This window comes from Anopheles arabiensis, chromosome X (assembly GCF_016920715.1).
Source record: "Anopheles arabiensis isolate DONGOLA chromosome X, AaraD3, whole genome shotgun sequence".
NCBI lineage: Eukaryota > Metazoa > Arthropoda > Insecta > Diptera > Culicidae > Anopheles > Anopheles arabiensis.
In genome coordinates, this window is record NC_053519.1 from 22,931,050 (window position 1) to 22,951,997 (window position 20,948).

A 20,948-nucleotide genomic window follows, 5' to 3' on the forward strand; every position below is an offset into this window, starting at 1 on the left:
GCCTTGCGGCAAAGATTTGAACATGCAGTTCAATCGGGATGCATCCGACCACCTATACAGACAAACTCAGTTCCGAAAAATTTTCAATTCAATCCACTCAATACCAAAAAAGAACTGGAAGAATTCGATGTTCGTCTAGGGGACGATCAAACACATAAGCAAAACGTTTTAGCGTTTGTTTTACGTAAGGCTCGTGACAGTCGAATCCATTATATTTTACACCGCGCAATAGACACAATTTTCTCAAAACAATTATTTGCAAACTGTACCTGGAGTGGCAAGGGTTCAAAAAAAATTCCTTTAAAAGATTTTCCAAACATGCTGAATCTTTTTAAAGAACTTGGTGATCTTCAAGATGAAGACCTTCAGCCGTATTTTACCAAAAAAAATCGCCATGCAAAGCGAAGATTACATTTAAAAGGAAATAAGATGCCAGCTCCTCTTTATAAAATAGATAAGGAAAATGTATAATAAGTTAAGTCTCTTGTGCGAGTTTGTTTATTTTTTTGTGAGTAAAAAATTGTGTTATGTAAATACTATTGCTAATAGCGTTACAGTATGGAGTACTGTTGTGTAAATATTAGGATTTTAAAGCAAAAATGAATTTTGTAAATAAGACTAAAAGACATGTACGTATTTTATTTAACAGAAAGAAATCAATGATCTTTGACACTCTTGCTTTGGCCAAGTTGTGTTTGTGGCCAAGTATGTTTCAAACTTATGAGTTAAATGGAGAAAGAATCTGCCCCCGTATGATTACCGGTCTTACATTCAGATAAATAATAATAATACAGAGTTCCGCATAGCGATTACTCCTTATTATTATTTTTACGAGTAAATCTACGAGCGAACAAGCAAATTCGTATTTTAATTAATAAAATCTTGCATTACATTATCAAATATTAAACACTACCGTCGTAGACGATATACTATCAGCGATAATTTATGGGGGTAAGCAATGTTCCATTTGTCGTCTTAAAAAATATCTCTGTTGATATTTTACTTTTCAATTGTACATGACAACAGCTCACGGTAGTATTACATGAAGTTACTTTAATTTCGACATATTATTTTATCAATAAATTTTAATTATTATTGTAAAAGTTAAACACTTACTTTATGTATACATCAAGTTTGTTGGGCACATAGTGTATTTTGCGCTGTCCACAAACTGGTTATCTATTGATACTTGTTTCCTTTCTTTATCTCGTTACGGTCCTCCCGTCCGGTGTCCGGCTGCTAGTATTAATCTGTTATCAAAAATTAAAAACAATGACAATGATACAGTAAAAGTTAGCGTGTTTGCTGTTAATAGATGTTTAAAAATGGATAACAATAATAAATTTGTTATGAACAATGTTTTTAAACGTGTTTTTTGCCGCTTTTAATACTTATATTTTATTTAATACAGTTTTTGCCAAAATAGATACAGAAAACTACTTACATGGCGGTGCCGGACTGATCTGCCAGTTTCCCGCATTATCGACACGTTTGCTGTTGGTGTATGGTATGGCTGGATTATCCCAAATGGCACTGCTTCCTTTGATGCTTCCGTCGTCGTTCGGAGAACTTGTGCCATCAGATAATGTTTCTCAAACGTTACCAAACGTCCCATTCCCATCAATGTCTGTTTCACAACCTGAAAATAGAACTGTGAATAAAAAAAACAGTTGATGGAGGACAATCGCAGAAGATTAATTCGAAACGCTTACCAAAAAAGTTTTTTTGTCAAGTGCCGCTTCAATTTATAAACAGTGCGTCGATGCACATCGTGTATGCAGTTGATTAATCAGTAATTATCGAAGAAACGTGACATATCGATAGTATCGTAGGTAATAATGACTTTTCGTCAGCACCACTCCCGGCTAAAGCTCCAGTGGAATTGCCTGCTTCTAAAGATGTGGACATTCGCACAGTACGCTTAATAAAGTCAATTAATTTGTAAAACATTCCGTTTAATCGAGGGCCATTGGCCCTCCAAAACAAGATAGTGGTCAAATGTTTCATTTCAATCCACTCAACTACGAGACTTTACTTGACTTTCCTTGTTTTTTAGGAGTCGATTTACAGTTCCGTGATTATGTAAAGATATATTATTATGCGAAAAACAGATGACAGTCGAAATGTGTTCGCTGAATGTACTTTGGGTGGTTGGGGGTTCAAAAGGATAAAATGCTTTAAGCAAATTATGTAATTATAAGAGTTTTTCAAAGACTAAGAATTTTGAAGAACAAGAGGTTAACTTTTTGCCAATTTACAAAGTGAACATAAAATTAAATGCCAAACGCAAGGCATGAAGGGTGTAAAAATGTCTGCTCCTTATGCCAAAACTTTGAAATTAAAATAGAAGAAAGCAAAAGTAGCTTGACAATAAATATACTAGTTGTAATGAATTAATAAGGACTGATTTAAACTTGAATTTATCATTTGCTTTATTTTAGAACGGCAAGGTCGTTATATTGAAGCATAATAATTCACGTGCTGTAAAAACCCGTAAAGAAGAAAACAATAGTTATTTTTTTATTTAAAAAACCGTAATGTGGAGAAATTTGAAATTAATATTTTTCCTCATTTTTGTAATAAAGAAAACTTACCGTTGTTCAATTGCTGTCTACGTCGGGAAGCGTGTGTATCAAAGGTGTGAAAAAAGTGTCTCCACCTTCATTTAATGGTATGGCAACAAGTTTACAGAACACTTGTGATGGAGTAAGCTCGACTACGGTTCTTTCAATTTCATTTACGTTACATTCAAATGTGAACAGATATGTTGAAGAAAGCGGGAAGATGAAGGCTTCTTTCTTTCTGCCTATCAGCTTTTTTCCGGTAATACGCACAGTAGAAGATACCTTCGCTGCCGAACAATATTGAATAACTTCTTTTTCTGTGGAAAGAAACCAACCATCGCTATTTCCTTTCTTCAATACATAATTGTTCATAAGAACTGTTATTTGAGTATCTTTGACTTCGATGTCATACAAAAATTTCATTGGTTCTGGAGCAGTTAAATTGTCTAACTCGGACAGCCGGTTTATTACTTGCTCCAGATTTTTGTAACCACTTCTTAGCATGCGTGTCTTACCCTGAAGCGCATTTTCAAAATCGAATGCTGATGTTTCAAGGAGAGGTCCAAGGTCCATAACTTCCTCTGTAACATGTAGCAAATTATGAACATTACTGCTCACGTACCCTTCCCCGCATATTTTATCATAGTCGGCAACAAATTGTTCAAGCAAACATCCAGCGCTTGTCTATTGGTTTTTAAATGTTCTTGAGCAAAGGAATTTTGTAGCGCAATTAAAAAGCATATAGTGGTTGTATTCATTTTCGCTAACTTTGCCTCTTAAAACGACCGGAGCAGCATAATGAAGGAAAGAACTGTACTCAGAGCCTTTCCAAAACTTCAAATCGTCCAACTTGCGTAGTTTGCGATGGATCTCCGATGGCAAAACTATGCTTACCAAATGCAACGAAATTTGTTCAACCATTTCTGCAGTCCACTTTTCCGACCCCCACAATCCGTACACCTTCCCTTGCAAATGCCGGCGTTGTATACCCAAGTAGAAAAGATGCAGGTCATCATCCACCGGCATTTTTTTAACCATATTGCATTTTTTTAATTCCAGCAGTGGTGTTTTTTCTTTTATGTGCTCCTTATAGACACCCGCACGGAAATCTTCGTCCGTCCTCGGAGCAGCACTGGTTGATGGAAAGCACGTTGTTCGTGATGATGGATGATAGTATCCAACTGCCGTGCATTTCAAGCAGCCATGATGCCCTACGTGTGACACCACACCTAAGAATAAAGTGTCAAAACAATTTTAAACAAGCTCCATTTTTTTCGTTACCTTTAAGAAATGCACGTGCTGGAGAATCAGCCACAATTGCATGTACTTCAATCTTCACCAAAGTAGGAGGAGAACCTGCAAGTACTCCATTGTCAATGATATGATTGACATCCTGTACCAACGGACGAAGGTAATCCTCCAGTGAATCTGGCTTCTTTGTTCCACAAAATATTGCCACCGTCATAGGTTTTATGTGTGGCATTTTGTGTACTTTTGCCAAAATTGACCAAAATGCCGTTCGGCTACTTTTGTGCAATGGCACTCCATCAATATTTAAGATAATTGGTAGTTTAGTGCCGGGTATTATCCTCTGTTTTCTAAAATAAAAATATATTACACATATCAACAAAACAATATACACAACGATTGGATGGTTTGCACCACTGTTATCCTTGGTGGCTGGTGTGGGAAATTTTAGTTAAAATATACAGATACTGGATCATTAAAAGATTCTCATCCAACCAAAAATAAAAAAAGAAAAATGAAGCCTAACATATTGTGCCTGCCTTCTTATTGCAATTCATATTGCAAGGATAAATTAAATAACATACTACATTATTATTACATATTCTCACCTGAATGCCTTTTCAAGACACGGTCCAAGGCCATTATACCAATACTGTACCCCCGCAACGTTTAATATTTTTTTGGACGCGGTACTTGTTTTCAACAACGTCCGTGCGTCCTTAGGGAGTAATAAATTAGCTCGCTCACGCATTATATGCAGCAACAAATTAACGGACGAGTGAGCCGCATTGGTTTTCAATGCCCAATATCTCAAACATTCTTCCAGGGAATGCGCGTGCAAATCAAACCCAGGGGTCTTTGATGTTTTGTTTGCACCTTCACCTTCCTCGTGACCATCCTCGTCCTCATTCTCGTCACTAGAAATATCCAATGTGTCGCCCTCTACAACAGCTTCGAAAATGTTCGACACTTCGCATGGATCCTCCACAACAGCTTGCGGTTGTGGTTCAGTAGCTAAAATGTTTATAAATCCTTTTTTTTACTAATCACGATTTCAGCCGTTGGTTACGCCTGATGTACCTTTTCGTAGATTTGAAATCTATGAGTTGTTTTTTTATTCGCAGATTAGTCAATTCTGCGAAAAGGTATCGGCACACCTTTAGTTTTATAAGCACATAATTTTACAAAACACTTACACATACATACACATCGAGTATAAAATGTTAAGCATTGTTTTTCTTTTACTTTTTCACTTTAACTGCGTGACGATATTTGAATGTATTGTTACAAAAAACCTTATCACTTATTAATTTATTTTTATCTTTTTAGTATGCTAAAACATACTACAGTATGCAGTCTCTGTGCTTTTGTGCTTGAAAATGTGCTTTTTAGTTAGCACGTTTTTCCATAACATAAAAAAAAATAGTTTTTTCTCGGCAGGCCATGAGGTTTTTGTGAAATTTGTTAAACGAATACAAACGCAACTGTCAGCTAACTATTGAGCGATCATCTAAAAAGCATGCCACCTAAAAACCGTTCAATTATTTAATTCTGACTGTATTTAAATATAGCATTATAAGGAAAGCATGGATTATTAACTGAAACATATTTTTCTTCCTCCTCTTATTGGCTTTACAATCTACGCGGTTATGCTCAGCGGGATAGTCAGTCCATGCTAATGGTGAAGGTTCATACGATGCTTGAACCCTTTCTCCTTGTTCTTTGCCAACACTATCTCAGTACGCAAAATGCATTTTAGTTAAAACAAAATATTGTTATAATCTGTCTTTGCCTCGGTATGACGGTCCATTCCAGCCTTGAACCCATGACGGGCATGTTCTTGACTGGAAGGAGATAACGACTGCACTCCGTTACCGCTTTTTTCTTCCGTTCCTCCCGAATAAAAAAAATGTTTTAGACACTACACTGTTTTGAACTGTTGTGCTATTAAAAATGCACTTATTTTTATTTCAGAATGCTTAACTATTTATTTTAAATTGCAAAAAAAAAAAAACACCATACATACCCGGACATTTCACTCTGATTTTAAATTGATAAACATATACACAACGTAAACACAACTATCGTTTGATGCTAACACAATATTGAATAAATATCCACATCAACTATCACTTGCACAACCGGACATCACCACGAACAAGTGTTTCATTAAATACTACTTACCAATCTGCACATTAGACCGGCTGGTTTCTGCTTCTTCTTGTAACTCTAATTGAGCAGAGCGCATTTGCATCTGGCGATAAAATTGCCCGGATTGCTTAGATGCCTCCAGAGACGCATCCATGTAGTCCATGTTTTCAATGTTTTCCATGTTATTCATGTTTTCCTGTATTAAACGAATGAAATTAAGTTAATTTTGTAATATTACATTACTGACACAAAACAAATTTACCTTGCTTCACTTGATAAAACCACCTTTACTTTTCACTTGAGTTTGCGCTTTAGAAATGGCTTCACGATTTTGACAGCACTTGATCAGATTTGAGGAGAAAAAAATGTATTGAGAGAACACACAGCGCTGGCGTGATCGATTTGTGCGGTGAGAGAATTTTGCAAGTCCCAGATGAGCGCGATAGCAAAACAATCATGGTAGAACGAGAAAGATGGGTAGACTCGGTTCAACGCAATCCAACGGTAGATGCATGTGTGTGTGACCAACGAAAGACTTCGGACCCCGCTCCTCGCGTTTTTCATCCATCGTTTTTCGTCACACGCACACACCTCTACACGCGCGGCGGCTTGCTGTCCAAAATCTAGAGAGAGAGAAGACAGGGCATCTCGCTTTGGCACACAGAAAAATCTCTGAAAAACTTCGGCTCTGCTACTTGGGCACTTCCCAAAAATCGACAGCGGCCTGTGTAATCTGAGCTCCCTACAAAGCTCTCCACAAAGCTCTCCTTTGCAGGCTTGTCGAGAGCTTCGCCACAGGCGCCCGAACCATCCGTCACGCACACATCTAAACGTTCTGGTTTCTTCAGCCGCTCACGCATACCAATGTGTTTGCTCCACCCCCTTTTTCGGATTGCTTATAGAAATGATGAGGCTGTTCACATTTGCTTTATGCACACATTCGCATGCTGTTTATTGAATAATATCCCTCTCCCTTCCCACAAGTGTTTTGGCATACTCCCGCTGTGTAGACCGCAGAACGCTTTCCCCCTTCCAAATTTACCGTTCTTCCTCCTCTCGTTCTTCCTTCCTCCTACCGCGCTCGGGGTACCATCCGTGCTGCGCGTGTTCAGCTGGCTTCAGTTTAGTGATGACGTCATGAACAGGAGCTGCGCGTGTTGAACCGGCTTCTGTTAAGTAATGACGTCCTCACCGGGGGCTGAATGAAGCAATAATGAATGTAAGTAGTATGTATTACTATGGAGAGTTTAGCGCATAGGATTAGATCAAAACTTACCTTAATATTTTAAAACTGGAAAACGTTTTCTTTCCGTCGCTCACTTCGAAGATTGTTGACGAGGCTAGCAGGTAGTCGTTGATAAATAGCGCACACACCTGTAACTTTTTAGACGCCAAGGGTTAGTTGAATGTACCTGCACAAGCACACAGCCAGAAACTTACCTCAACAATTTGCTAGGATAAATCATTCCATTACTGAGCAAGAAGGAACCCGGCACAAAACGTAAATGAACAAAGAACGTCGCACAAGAAACCACACCTTACTTCAGTACATCCTTCCATAGGGACAGTTCTGGACAGACTGAGGATGTCTAACACCCGGATGAGCGCGATAGCAGAAAAATCATGGTGGATCGAGAGAGATGTGTAGATTCGGTTCAACGCAATCCAACGGTAGATGCATGTGTGTGTGACCAACGAAAGACTTCGGACCCCGCTCCTCGCGTTTTTCATCCATCGTTTTTCGTCACACGCACACACCTCTACACGCGCGGCGGTTTGCTGTCCAAAATCTAGAGAGAGAAGACAGGGCATCTCGCTTTGGCACACAGAAAAATCTCTGAAAAACTTCGGCTCTGCTACTTGGGCAGTGCGAACCATTATACAGGTGTCCCCCGAGATACGACTGTATTTGGGACCGAAAAAATGTCCCAAAACAAAACAAAATGTACGAAAAAGTCGTATGTCGAATATCTCTGAATATAAAGTTTATAACCGAAGTTGAAGAGTTGGAATTTATGATATCGTGTATTTTATTTAAAATAATGTTCGATAATGTAATAATTATATTTTAAAAGACGTACACAATATAGATATTCAAGATAGAGTAGTTGTGGAATCTTTGGAAATGTGTGTATAACGGTTATTAGCCCAGAAATTCAAAAAAAATACATCCATTTCTTGTCAATGACAACTTTTAACTGTCAAAATCAAAATCGTCGTATCTGCGAATCGTCGTAACTCGAGGGGGTCTTAACTCAGGGGACGCCTGTATCAACATGATTCGATTAATTGAATATTTTATACAACATAAACACACAAAAAAACACAACACATGCACAATAACCACTGCACTTAATTCTAAATTAACGCACATAATTTAACACTTTTTACACTCGCACAGAGAAAAATTAGCACAACACTTTCTGCTCCTCCTGAAAGTAAAGCCTACTGCGTGAATGTGTGTATGTGCTTCTGCCAAGCCAACCGCGCCGTACTGCGTGTGTAGCCAAGTGCGTGTGTGTGTATATTTGCACCACTGGACACAGAACACAAATCTCACCGCACAGAAGAGCGTGTGTCGCCAAGTGTATGCATGTGTGTATTTGCACCACTGAATTCTGAACGTCCACCGCACCGCACCACACAGCGTGTATCGCAAAGTGCGTGGCTGTGTGTAGTATCACCGTGGACAGCAGAAAACTACCTGCACTAGAACAGAGCGCTGGTGTGACCAAATGTGTGCATGTGTGTACTTGCTCCACTGAAAGCCGGTATCGCACCAGATTTCGGGTGTCGCCTTGTGCGTGCGTGTGTGTTATTGTCACAGCACACTCGTTCATCATTTTTTTCGTTTTTTCGCTTGAGCCACTCGATTTCGTTCTTCGCTGTTTTTGGCAGCGCACGAAGGTGGTTCGGTTTCAACTTCCAACAACAACAACCACACGAGGGAGCTCGTGGATACTCACGAAGGGAAAATCACTCAAATTAGAGCGAGAGACAGATAGAAAAAGTGAAAGGTCAATATAAAATCTTCGGCTTTTGACTGTTGGGTTCCGAGTCTACCGATGCTATCCAAGGTCTATTGAGGATAGAGGTTGAAGCATTCAGTGCAAGGTTTGTTGAGATATCAGGGCACATATTAGCCCGTTTGACAGCTACCATTTTGGGCACCGATTTTGACGGCAAGAATACCTCTTGTACATGTATTGGTGTCTTGTTTACGTTTCGATTGTTCAAAAATTCTCAGAAATCTCTTTTGGCGGTTTATTGCCATTTCATCACACTTTTGTTCATGCATTGCACAAACAATCCGCATCTTGGGATACTTCTCTGCCTAAAAGCGATTTTTATCCATTCATGCTATTCAGGAATCTTTTTTTCATCATGCCGATCTCGTGTTCTGTATTTTGTTGTAGCAACAATCGTTGCAAAGTGAAGCAACTGGGAACAAATACGGCATTTCATAAATTTCCGAAAGAAACTGTGTTGCGCAGTGTCTGGAAGAAATTTTGCAATCGTGGTGAGGATTGGGAACCTACTAGTTGTTCTGTTATTTGCTCTTCTCATTTTCAGCCAGAGGATTACCAGCTGCATCATGCTCCCTTAATGAAAAATGGACAATTGCGGAAGCTCAACTGTGGCGGTAAGTAAATGAATATTTATATTGTTATTATAGTAGTGTTTAGCAATATTACATAAATTACATCCCGTGTACTATTTAACAATAAACTTCAGTTCATCTGTAATACGAAATCAGGATTGCCGAAAATATTTAAGTGTCGTCAGTGGCGGATCTAACGGTAAGCAGACTAGGCGGTCGCCTGGGCCCCGTAGATCGCTAGTCTATAGTACGCTGTATGGACATAGTACTAGTGAAAAGGGCCCATGGAAGGATGGACGTTAGGGCCCCCGAGGTTGGCGAATGATTGTCCCCCCCCACCTGCCAGAGTTTGTCTTAGTCTGTGACTGATGATCGTAGGGCCCCCTCGACGGCATTTCAAGTTTACGGTTCAATCTCCCAACAGCAAGTTCAGTGCCAGTACAAACCCCCCTTCCCCATCATTTAGCATTTACAGGGGGCCTCAACTCGTCTTACCGCCTAGGGCCCCTGATACCCTTAATCCGCCACTGAGTGTCGTGCAGTAAAGTTTCTCAAGGAAATTTAAGCGGGAAACAAATCAAAATGATAATTTAATAGTGAGCGAAGTTGTGGATAAAGAGCGATGTTAGTGTGTATCCCCTTGGTTTCCCAGGATCCGTTTAGTTCGCGTAGTGCATATTTTTTCTTAACTATTCCTAAGAGCACCAATTACTCAGCTCACTGGCTGGCTGGCTGGCAGCACCGAAGTCATGTTTCTATGACCGGATGCATCGTGTGCGTCATGCAGATGCATCTGGATGAAACGTGTTGATGCTGTTGTGTTCAGCAAACGAGCAAGCACACGTAACGGTAACTAAGGACACGTAACGACAGATACACATAGTTTATCCTTATTATCACAGTTCTACACGCAGAGTAACGCGGGAAGTTTTTTTTATTATTCAGAAAGAACGCGTGAAGTTTTTAATTTAAATTTTTAAATTAATTGTGTGTCGTTACTATAGTAAAGAGATGGGATACAAAAGATTTTGTTGAGAGGTTTTGAGATTTTTTTTCCTGTAAAGGCGGCAAGTGATTTGATTCACATTCAAACGGTCCTTCTTCTTTTTTGGCACAACAACCGCTGTCGGTAAAGTGAGCTTGGCTTTCAGTGACTTATTGTTAACATAGCAGGATAGTCAATCCTACGTATGGAGGCACGGTCCATTCGAGGCATGAACCCATGACGGGCATTCAAACTTTTCTATCATAGTATAATTACTATCGCTTAAGTTTATGCGGATCGACCCACACCTGCTGAGTCGGAGCCATCCGTAAGCAACTCGGAATCATTGGGGACAACCAGTAAGGTACAAGTAGGTTCAGTAGGTGTAGCAATTGTGGTAGGTGTAAGGAAACATAAGCCCGTTGGCATAAATGATTGATGAAGTGATGAAGTTAATAAAGTGAGTTTGGATGCCCGTCATGGGTTCAAGCCCCAAATAGATCGTGCCGCCATACGTAGGGCTGACTGTCCTGCTAGGGGGAAAATCAATTAGACACTGAAAGCCAAGTCCACTTGTTGAGCCTAAAGAAGAGAGATTCTGGTCCACTAGAACGCGTTGCACCCACGGATTGGATTTAGTGGGAAACGATTCCGGTACGCACGTACCTGCTCCGAGTCGTGTCATTAAATTAATCTCATGATCTATCAGAGCGAATAGCTATCTGTCATGTGAAATGTGAGGTTCTGCCTTACTATTTGAAATTTGGATGATTATTAATTATGTGTTTTGTACATTGTGACACTTTTTAAAAGCTATTCCATCAATATTACAAACTTCAAACGACGCAAATAATAATGATGAGAATAATGAACAGCTTATGATTGAGGAACGTCGACGTGTGTTGTACAATAATAATGAAAACGAATGTAAAAACTGTGACCAGAAAGACAAAACCATCAAACAGCTAGAGCTACAAATATGTATTCTAAAAGCTCGATTGGATGAAGCAAAAAAATTAAAAGATGCTAACTTGATTCTGAAGGAGCATCTGGATTCCGCTGTAAAAGAAAATACAGCTCTCAAGAAACAAAAAACGTGCCTGGAAAACGATCTTAAACTCGTAAAAAGTACAAGCATACAAAAAGAAGATTTTGTTCCTGAAATGAAAAAGGTGCTAGGAGATACATTAACTAGCAATCAAAACGATTTAATAACGAAGAGAAAGAAGCGAGTCAGATGGACAAAGGAAGAAATAAGCTAGGCTTTCACAGTAAGATACTTTTCCAAACGAGCGTATGGATATCTCGGAAATGATATGAAAATTCCAATGGAAGCGCTGTCAACATTAGAAAAATATTCCCAAAGAATTAATCTTAAACAAGGCATTTTTGATGATATATTAATTTAATCGTGACCGTAACAAAAACGTTTACGAAAAGAGACAAGGAATGTGTCTTAAGCTTCGATGAGATGAAGGTAGAAAGCGTTATGGAGTATGATCCGGCTGCAGATGAAATATTGGGACCTCACAATTACATGCAAGTGGTAATCGCTAGTCGTATCGTGGTAATCGCTGGCCGGTCTCGTAGTACAGTCGTCAACTCGTACGACTTAACAACATGCCCGTCGTGGGTTCAATCCCCAAATAGACCGCGCCGTCATACGTAGGACTGACTATCCTGCTATGGGGGGAATCAATTAGTCACTGAAAGCCAAGCCCACAAGTGGGTACAGGCAGGCCTTGACCGACATCGGTTGTTGAGCCAAAGAAGAAGAAGAAGGTAATCGCTAGAGGATTATTCAACAACTGGAAGCAGCCAATATACATCGGATTTGATCAAAGTATGACAAAAGACATAATTATAAGTATCATAAACAGATTGAGCGAGATTAATATAAATGTTGTTGCAATAGTAAGTGATAATTGCCCAGCAAATACGAGCTGTTGAAAAGAACTGGGAGCAGATTATAATAACCCATTCTTTCCGCATCCCGTCACAAAAAAAAATGTGTACGTTGTTCCTGATGTGCCGCATTTGCTGAACTTAACGAGAAACTGGCTAGTGGACCATGGATTTAAGTATAAAGAAAAAAATATTACAATTGAACCACTCAAAAAAAATCTTGAATGTAGAATGGCTGCAGAAATTACACCCATATTTAAAATAAACACAGGACACATAAGAATGACTAGCCAAGAAAAACAAAATGTTCGGAAAGCAGCGCAACTTCTATCGCGTACAGTGGCAATTTCATTACGGAGATACGATGACACTACAGAAGCAAGTGATTTGGCAGATTTTATAGAAAAAATTGATTTATGGTTCAGTGTCTCAAATTTGTATTCACCATTTGCAAAAGAAGACTACAAAAAATCGTATAATGGTAACGAAATGCAGCAAAAGGCCCTCAACGATATGCGCGAGTTAATGGAGAATTCCATTGCGTTGGGAAAATCTTCGTTACAAACATTTCAAAAATCTGTGATAATGAAAACAACTGCTCTACAAATGCTGTTTGACGATATGAAGGAAAAGCATAAAAACGCAGTCAAATTTATATCAACAAATAAGGCAAGTAGTTATTCATTGTAAAAAGCAGCAAATGTTGAACCAAGTTTATTGTCCATCGTGCAATGCTGTATAGTTATTTTAAATGTTTAAAATAATCAATTCTATCTTCGTATTATAATTTTCTTTAACAGCTTAACCAAGATGTACTAGAGAACTTCTTCTCGCAAGTAAGACAAAAAGGAGGGGTGAATGATCACCCATCGCCGTTGAGCTGTCTTTACCGTATAAGAATAATGATACTTGGAAAATCCCCAACCATATTACGGAATCAAACTCATACCGGACAACAAAACAACCAAGAACCGGATGAATATTTGACGGCAGTGGAACCTAACGTTGAAGAAAGTAATTTAAATGAAGAGCCGGAGGAATATATAGCTGCAACGGTGTTTTCAGGAGCCGAAATAGTCCCGAACTTCCCAGACATGCAACGCATGGAAAAAGCTAATGGATTAATAAGCTCAGAAGATAGTGATATTATCAGTACGGCAAGCAGTAATCCTTTAACAATGACAGAACAAGAAGAAGATGGATTGCAATACATTATGGGTTACCTCGCAAAAAAATTTAACGAAAAGTATCCCAGCTTAAACCTAGGAATACAAACATTTAAAATTTTTAATGAGCATAGCTATTGCCAACCACCAACATTTGTGGACCATTTGTCGCTGGGTGGACTACACAAACCCAGTGAAGAGTTTATGAACATTGGAAAGAAAATGGAAAAAATGTTCCAAAAATTACACAAGAATGGTAAATTTAATAAGAAAACATTAATCGTACGGAGATTAGCGGTTAATATACAGAAACAAGTCGAATTACCCTCAGAGATAGTTAAATCATTCGCAAAACAGAGAGTGATAGTTCGCATGCGATATTTGAACATGAAAGCCAGCTTTGAAGCTAATGGCACAACTAGCCGCAAAAGAAAATCGCAACAGCAAGATCCAAAAGGAATAAAAAAGATGAGAAGGATAATAAACTAAACGCACTATACCACCAAATTATTCCTTCAAAAAAAAAATTCAAAAAATTCCTTCGCTTCACTCACACTGATAGCACGTACTACATCTCGCTCCGCGTTTTTTGCGTTTTGTGCACTTATTTTCGCAAATCCCGATCTGGTTCTATCATTGCACTGTGTTCTGATTATCAGTTGTGCAAGCCTCAATAAACTGTTCATATACTCAAGTGCTCGAAGCCTGTATAAGTGATATAAAGTGTATACTCCTTGCCGCGGTGAGCCTATTGAACCGTCATGGCTGATCACTGTTTGACCTGCGCCCGTGCTTCGTCATCCGAGGAACTTACTTACACTTGCGACTGCTTCTGCAAGCGATGGGCTCATCGTTCGTGTCTTGGTGTGAGTAGTGCCGCAGTCAAGGATCTCATCAAAGAAGATTCTCAAATTCTGTGGCTTTGCCACAATTGTTCGGAGAATCGCCGCAACGGACACTCAGTGATGATTGCTGAGCTAACGGCGGCACTCACCGATCTCAAATCTCAGCTGTCAGCTGAGTTCCAAACACGTATGGATGCTGCTGCGGAATCGCTAAAACGCACGATGCTATCCTCACTCGATCAACACACAGATACTCGTCCTGCTTCACACACTTCTACATTCACCATTCAACGCAAGACATCGACATCCAAAGCACCAGTTCTTTCGTCAACACCAGCCACCGTACTTAGCAACCCGGCAAAACGTCGTTTAATGGACCGTTCTCCGCCGTCCGTTGTCGCCACCTCCCCGCTTCTAAATGGCACCGCACCCATCGCCACTTCAGCTCATGCCACATTGCTCCTACCACCAGAAACGCCTAAATTCTGGTTGTACCTGTCGCGCTGCCGCCCGACAGCCACAATCTTAGAAGTGGAGACTTTCGTCAAGGAGCAAATCGGCATCGAGGATGTCACCGTTTTTAAGCTGGTGCCACTTAACCGCGATGTCCGCACTCTGACTTTCTCTTCGTTTAAAGTCGGTTTGTCGCCGGATTATAAGGAGAAAGCATTATTATGCTCATCGTGGCCGATCGGAACTGTCTTCAAAGAGTTCACGGATCGTAGGAATGCTCCTATTTCTACATTGTCGGCAAATCTCCTAACCACTACCACTACAGCACCAACAAATACACACGCACCTGTCACCACAAACACTGATGTATCTATTCATATGGAAACAAACAACAACAATACTGCCTCCACCAACAACACTGCAGTCTCGACGTCACCTCCTCGATCATCACAGCAGCAATAGCAACACTACTTACACACTCGCACTCTAAATCTCCGTTAAAATTTTACTACCAAAACTCGCGTTCTCAAAACCAAACTTTCGGATCTTCGCATCTCTCTCGAAGTTGCGAGTTATGATGTCATAATACTAACTGAGACATGGCTGGACGATTCGATTCCTTCATCCCTCTTCTGTGACCGAAAGTATACCGTCTATCGTTGTGATCGTTCAAGCGCTAACAGTACCTGCTCTCGCGGCGGTGGTATACTCATTGCCTGTTCCGCTAAGCTCTTGTCGCTGCACATTGAAGTATCCCAATGCTCGTTAGAACTTTTATGGATTCAAATTAAACTGAACGGTCACTCACTCTTTGTTGGTGGTGTGTATTTACCTCCAAACCTCAGCTCGAATACTGACACGTTAGACTCATTCTTCAATACAATTACATTAATACAATCTCGCATGAAAGATAGGGATTTGTTTGTCTTATGCGGTGATTTCAATCAACCTGGACTATCGTGGTCTCAAAATGAGGATTATTTCGCACCGCTTGCCGTTAACCCTGCCTCATCCTACTTTATAGACGGATTAGCTGAATTCAATCTGCGTCAAATTTCAGGGGTCGTAAATATTTTTCGGAGGCAACTAGATTTAGTTTTTGTTAATGAGTTAGTGACATATTCATGTTCACCAGTTTCTTGTAGTATTGACCCTATTGTTAAATTAGATCATTATCACCCACCTCTGGAATTCGTAGTAAATGTTCCTTTACCGCATAATGGTAATAATGTTAGAGATAACAAATCTGAGTTGAATTTTCGGAAAATGAACTTAGAAAAATTTAGGGAAATCATAACCAACTCTGATTGGATTTTTTTAGAAATTAGAACCGATTCTCCCTCCACTGTGGACGTAGCGGTGGAGCAATTTAGTAATATTGTTAAGGCAGCTCTCCCTTTATGTTGTCCTCGTTCTAAACCCTCTTCTCGCCTTCCTTGGTACGATGCTACATTGCGGTCAATAAAGGCGGATAGGACACGTGCCCTCAAAAAACTCGGTTCAACTCCTTCTGAGTATAATCGTAGAGTTTTCAAATATGCCGCTTCTGCTTTTCGTATTTATAATCGGGCCAGTTATAGGTTGTATCTTGGAAGGCTTCAATGCATGTTATACCGTAATCCTAAACTTTTTTGGTCTTATGCCAAGAAGCGTCGTAATCCCTCTTCACTTCCTACTTCCATGTCGCTCGGTTCGGTCGCTACGGACAATGCTGCTGACACCTGTTCCCTATTCGCTGAGCATTTCGCCAACGGTCTGTATAGACCGGAGAGTCAACCTTTGACAGAGTCTGAGGGCATGTGGCCTGGTTCAAACTCCGTCGCATGGGCTGAGGGTATTGTCAATGTTAATACAGTCTCTGAAGCTCTTAAAAAACTTAAGCCATCCTTCTCCCCTGGGCCGGATGGAATTCCAGCCTCGGTTTTAAAAAAGTCACTGTTGCTACGGGTGTAGCTTTATGTTTATTTTAGTTGCTGCTACAGAATTTTTGTAACTGTCGCTCGCGTATTCAGGGTTCTGCTCCTTCAGGCTTTATTATGAATTTAAATAAGCATTCTAGAGGAAAGAGAACGACACCTTCAATAAGAGCGAATGATGTACTACGCGGAATAAGCGGCCGAATGACGCCCAGTTGCCGAAGAGGTCTTTTGGGCAGAAGCCCATCCACTCCATCCACAGAAGTCATTAAACAGTGCGCAAACCAAGCGGCCGCGTTCGATCCGAGCTATCAAGAGGCGAATCCACCCTCGCTTACCATTAATCCGCCGCTAACCTGCGACATTTTTAAGCTATCATAAAAACCATCTTCTGTGTGAAAAATACAGCCAGAAGTCATTAGTTAAAGGTTTTCTAGTTGGCACGGTTTTTAGTTGCTGGTTGGATAGTTGGCTTAAGTGATTCCTTTTTATGAATTTGAATCATCAATTTAAATAATCATTCAGATTAATTGTTTACTCAGCTTCTAAAGCACTTTCCTTTTCCTTATGCGTTTCCTTTGTAAAACTGCTTGCAATTTCTATTATTTTCTTTGCCAATGCACCAGCCTCCCCCCCCCCTTAACTTGATTTTGGCTATTCTAGGCTAATAGGCTAATTTAAAAAAAATCTTTAATTATTCTCGGAAAGCCGTGATATTTTTGAGAACTTTTCAAAACTCGTGTTTTCTATACAAACGCATGCTTTTTAATCAAACTGTAAGCCAACTAACGGACGTCCAGCTAAAAAGCATGCCAACTAGAAAGCGTTCAACTATTGAATTCTGGCTGTAATGCGTTTACACTGTATTGAAACAAATTTGCAAAAAAGTTGACCACGAGCGTATGTGCGTTAATATTAATTATATTATTAAATTTACTTTTGTATTAGCATTTATATGACCGAAGCCGCTGTGGACGATACACTAATTGATGAATGAATTATTCTTAGTTATTCTAACTTTACTCTATTATTATTTCGCCGTTGTTCTTCTAGCATTTCCAACAATTGTTAAACCTAATTTAAATGGCAATGATGAAATACAAGAAAATATTGAATGCCATACAGTTTGTTTGACTCCGCCACGAGACGTTAATCACGATGACTCTGAATCTTATACGATAGCAAACACTACCGAGTGTTTTGAGCTATCCAGTGATAATATCACCCAGCCGACGTGTGTTTTCTGCGATAAAAAAGAAAATTATATCAAATTACTTACTGCAGAACGAAATAAGGCTCAGGAGAAATGTCGTCAATTGCTGGAAGTAAATGAATTTTTATCCAATCAATTGGAATCTGTCTCCAAAGAGCTACAAAACTCCAAAAAGCAGGTCGAACTTCAGCGAGTTAGTTTTAATAAATTTAAAGAAACTGTTTTGTCGCCCTCCCAGTTCGATAAAAAAAAGAAAAATGTTTTAAAGAAAACCTTAAGCTCAAATCAGATAGATTTAATAACAGGGAAACGAAAAAAAGTTCGATGGACTAAAGAAGAAATTAGTAAATTTTTTACGATACGCTATTTTGGATTAAGATCGTATCAGTATCTTGGAAAGGATATGTATTTTCCTGTAGCAGCCCCATGTACGTTACAACGGTACTCAAGTTAACTTGACCTCAAGCAAGGTATTTTAAATGATGTGCTAATTTTATTAAATAACATTACCTGCAAAATTAATGATAACGAACGTGAATGTATATTTTTGATGAAATGATTTGATGAAATGAAAGTAAGCAAAACTTTGGAGTATGATCCGGCCGCTGATGAAGTTCTTGGACCGCATAATTATTTGCAAGTGGTTATGGCAAGAGGGCTTTTTAAAAACTGGAAACAACCAGTCTTTATTGGATTCGATCAACAGATGACAAAAGATATTCTCCATGAAATTATTAGACGGTTATATCATATAAATATAAATGTCGTGGGTATAGTAGGCGATAATTGCCAATCAAATGTTGGATGCTGGAAGGATCTTGGCGCTCATGACTACTCTCGTCCATATTTTAACCATCCTATTACAAATTTGCTATATTTATGTTTTTCCTGATGCACCTCATATTTTAAAACTAATACGGAACTGGTTGTTAGACACTGGCTTTGAGTACAATGGTAAAATAATTAAACTAGACAAGTTGATTGAACTGATAAGAAATAGAAACGTGGCTGAAATGACTCCAATATTTAAACATACAGACAATCATTTTAATATGACACCACAAGAACGCCAAAATGTTCGGAAAGCCGCAGAACTTTTGTCCAGAACCACTTCAATTGCTCTGCAAAGATACTACCCAGAAGATAGTGATGCAAAAGAACTGGCATCATTCATCGAAAAGGTAGATCTTTGGTTTTGTCGCTGACGAAAATATAATATTTGTACTAGCCCGGTAGGGGTTCGCCACCCCCTACTAGTTTGACTCTTCTGGTCTAACGATGTGCCACTCTCAGGAGGCTTGGATGAGAGAGAGAGGCTAAACGTGGCAGAATGGCATGTAAGAAGGAGAGGGCAAGCCAGGAATGAGCGAACGGCTAGGATCGGTTCAAAGGCGCGCCGCTCTCGAACTGCTCTTTTCGGAAGAGCAATGCCCGAGATGCGCGCGTAAGCGTATCCTATCTTGCTTACGGAAGTAAGCGACAATAGAGAGCATAGGAAGTAGTAAGGGATAAGCGTAGGAGCGTTAGGATTAATTTGGATTAATTAATAGCAAGAAATGAATCGATTTATGTGAAGTTAGGAAATTGAAGTTGGGTCATACAATTATTAAAGGATTAGTAAGGTAAAATTTTAGGTTTAATTAATTACTTAGGAAACTAAGTTAGTTTAGGAAGTAAATAAAAATGTTAGGCCGGCCTTCTCGCGTATGTGTAAATTACGCATCGCTACAAAAGCACGCGCTGCGAGAAGGGCTCGCGAATTAAAAATGAGCAATAAATTGAACTTCTCACAGCCAATGAAATAAGCCTTATTTATTTGGTTGGCTTTGGGATCGAAAGGATCAGAGTTGCTTCCAATCGTCCTCGCTTCGACGAGAGCACCGTTACGGGTTAATTGCCCTGACGTGCTGGGAACATTGGTGGCTCCAGAGAGGAAAGTAACTCTACCTTAAGACCCAGAGCAAGAGAAGGTTCCGAGCCAGCCGGAGGACGCCATTCCCGGCACGGAAGGAAGGAAGGACGAGCCAGCCGGAGGACCCCATTCCCGGCACGAGCCAGCCGGAAGACGCCATTCCCGGCCAGCGCAGTGAAGTGAAGTGCAGTGAAGTGAAAGCCGGAGGAAGCCATTCCCGGCCAACGAGGAAGGAAGAAGGGCCACCCGCCCGAGCAGCAACCGGAGGACGCCATTCTCAGTCAAGTGAGAAGTGCAACAGCAGCAGGAAAGTAGCAGCAGCAGAGCAGCAGTAGCAGAGCAGCGGTAGCAGAGCAGCGGTAGCAGAGCAGCGGTAGCAGAGCAGCGGCAGCGTAACGTCAACATTGTTACAAGCCTAGTAACACCAGCAAAGCGTAATACTGCGAAATCGTGAGTAAAATGGCCAATTCTAAGGAGAAAATTGTACTTTTTGAGGGAGGGGAAGAAAATGAGCTAGGGCATTTAAGGGAGGAGATAGTCAAAATGAAGGAAGATCGCGCGGAAATGCTGCGAGTTATAGAAATGCAGGTCGAAATGCAAAAGCGACTCGAAACCAAGATAAGCGACTTGGAGGAAATGAACCCCAATATTGCTAGACTAGCTGCGCAAATGCTACAAACAGAATTAAAAAAGCAGAAAAGAGATAAACCACAAAAACGCGAGACGCAAGAAGGGAATGTTGCATCGACAAGCGCATCGGCAAACAACTCTAGCTCGGTTTCCGAAGTGCTTATCAGGGGAATGGTTGACGCATTGAAGGAGCGCGCAACAAAGGACTCTTTGATGGAGCTTCCGATTTTCGATGGGGATTTTAAAAAATGGACGCATTTTAAATCCATTTATGATAAAACTTCTTCGGAAGGAAAATTTTCCGATTTGGAAAATCTAACTCGCCTACAAAGATCATTAAAGGGGGAAGCCGCGACGTG

At 40.0% G+C, this 20,948-nt stretch overlaps 1 long non-coding RNA gene across 2 annotated transcripts; it reads right to left on the bottom strand.

Annotated features, from left to right (window-relative positions):
- Positions 1-6,740: 6,740 nt before the first annotated feature.
- Positions 6,741-7,716, bottom strand: LOC120906134. 2 transcript variants are annotated; one of them, XR_005740036.1, is made up of 3 exons: positions 7,404-7,716; positions 7,240-7,343; positions 6,741-7,161 (listed from the first exon to the last, which is right to left on the bottom strand). It is a non-coding gene; the product is annotated as an uncharacterized LOC120906134 (long non-coding RNA). The 2 variants fall into 2 exon arrangements; XR_005740035.1 differs by having other exon boundaries at positions 7,240-7,337; positions 7,404-7,713.
- Positions 7,717-20,948: the final 13,232 nt, after the last annotated feature.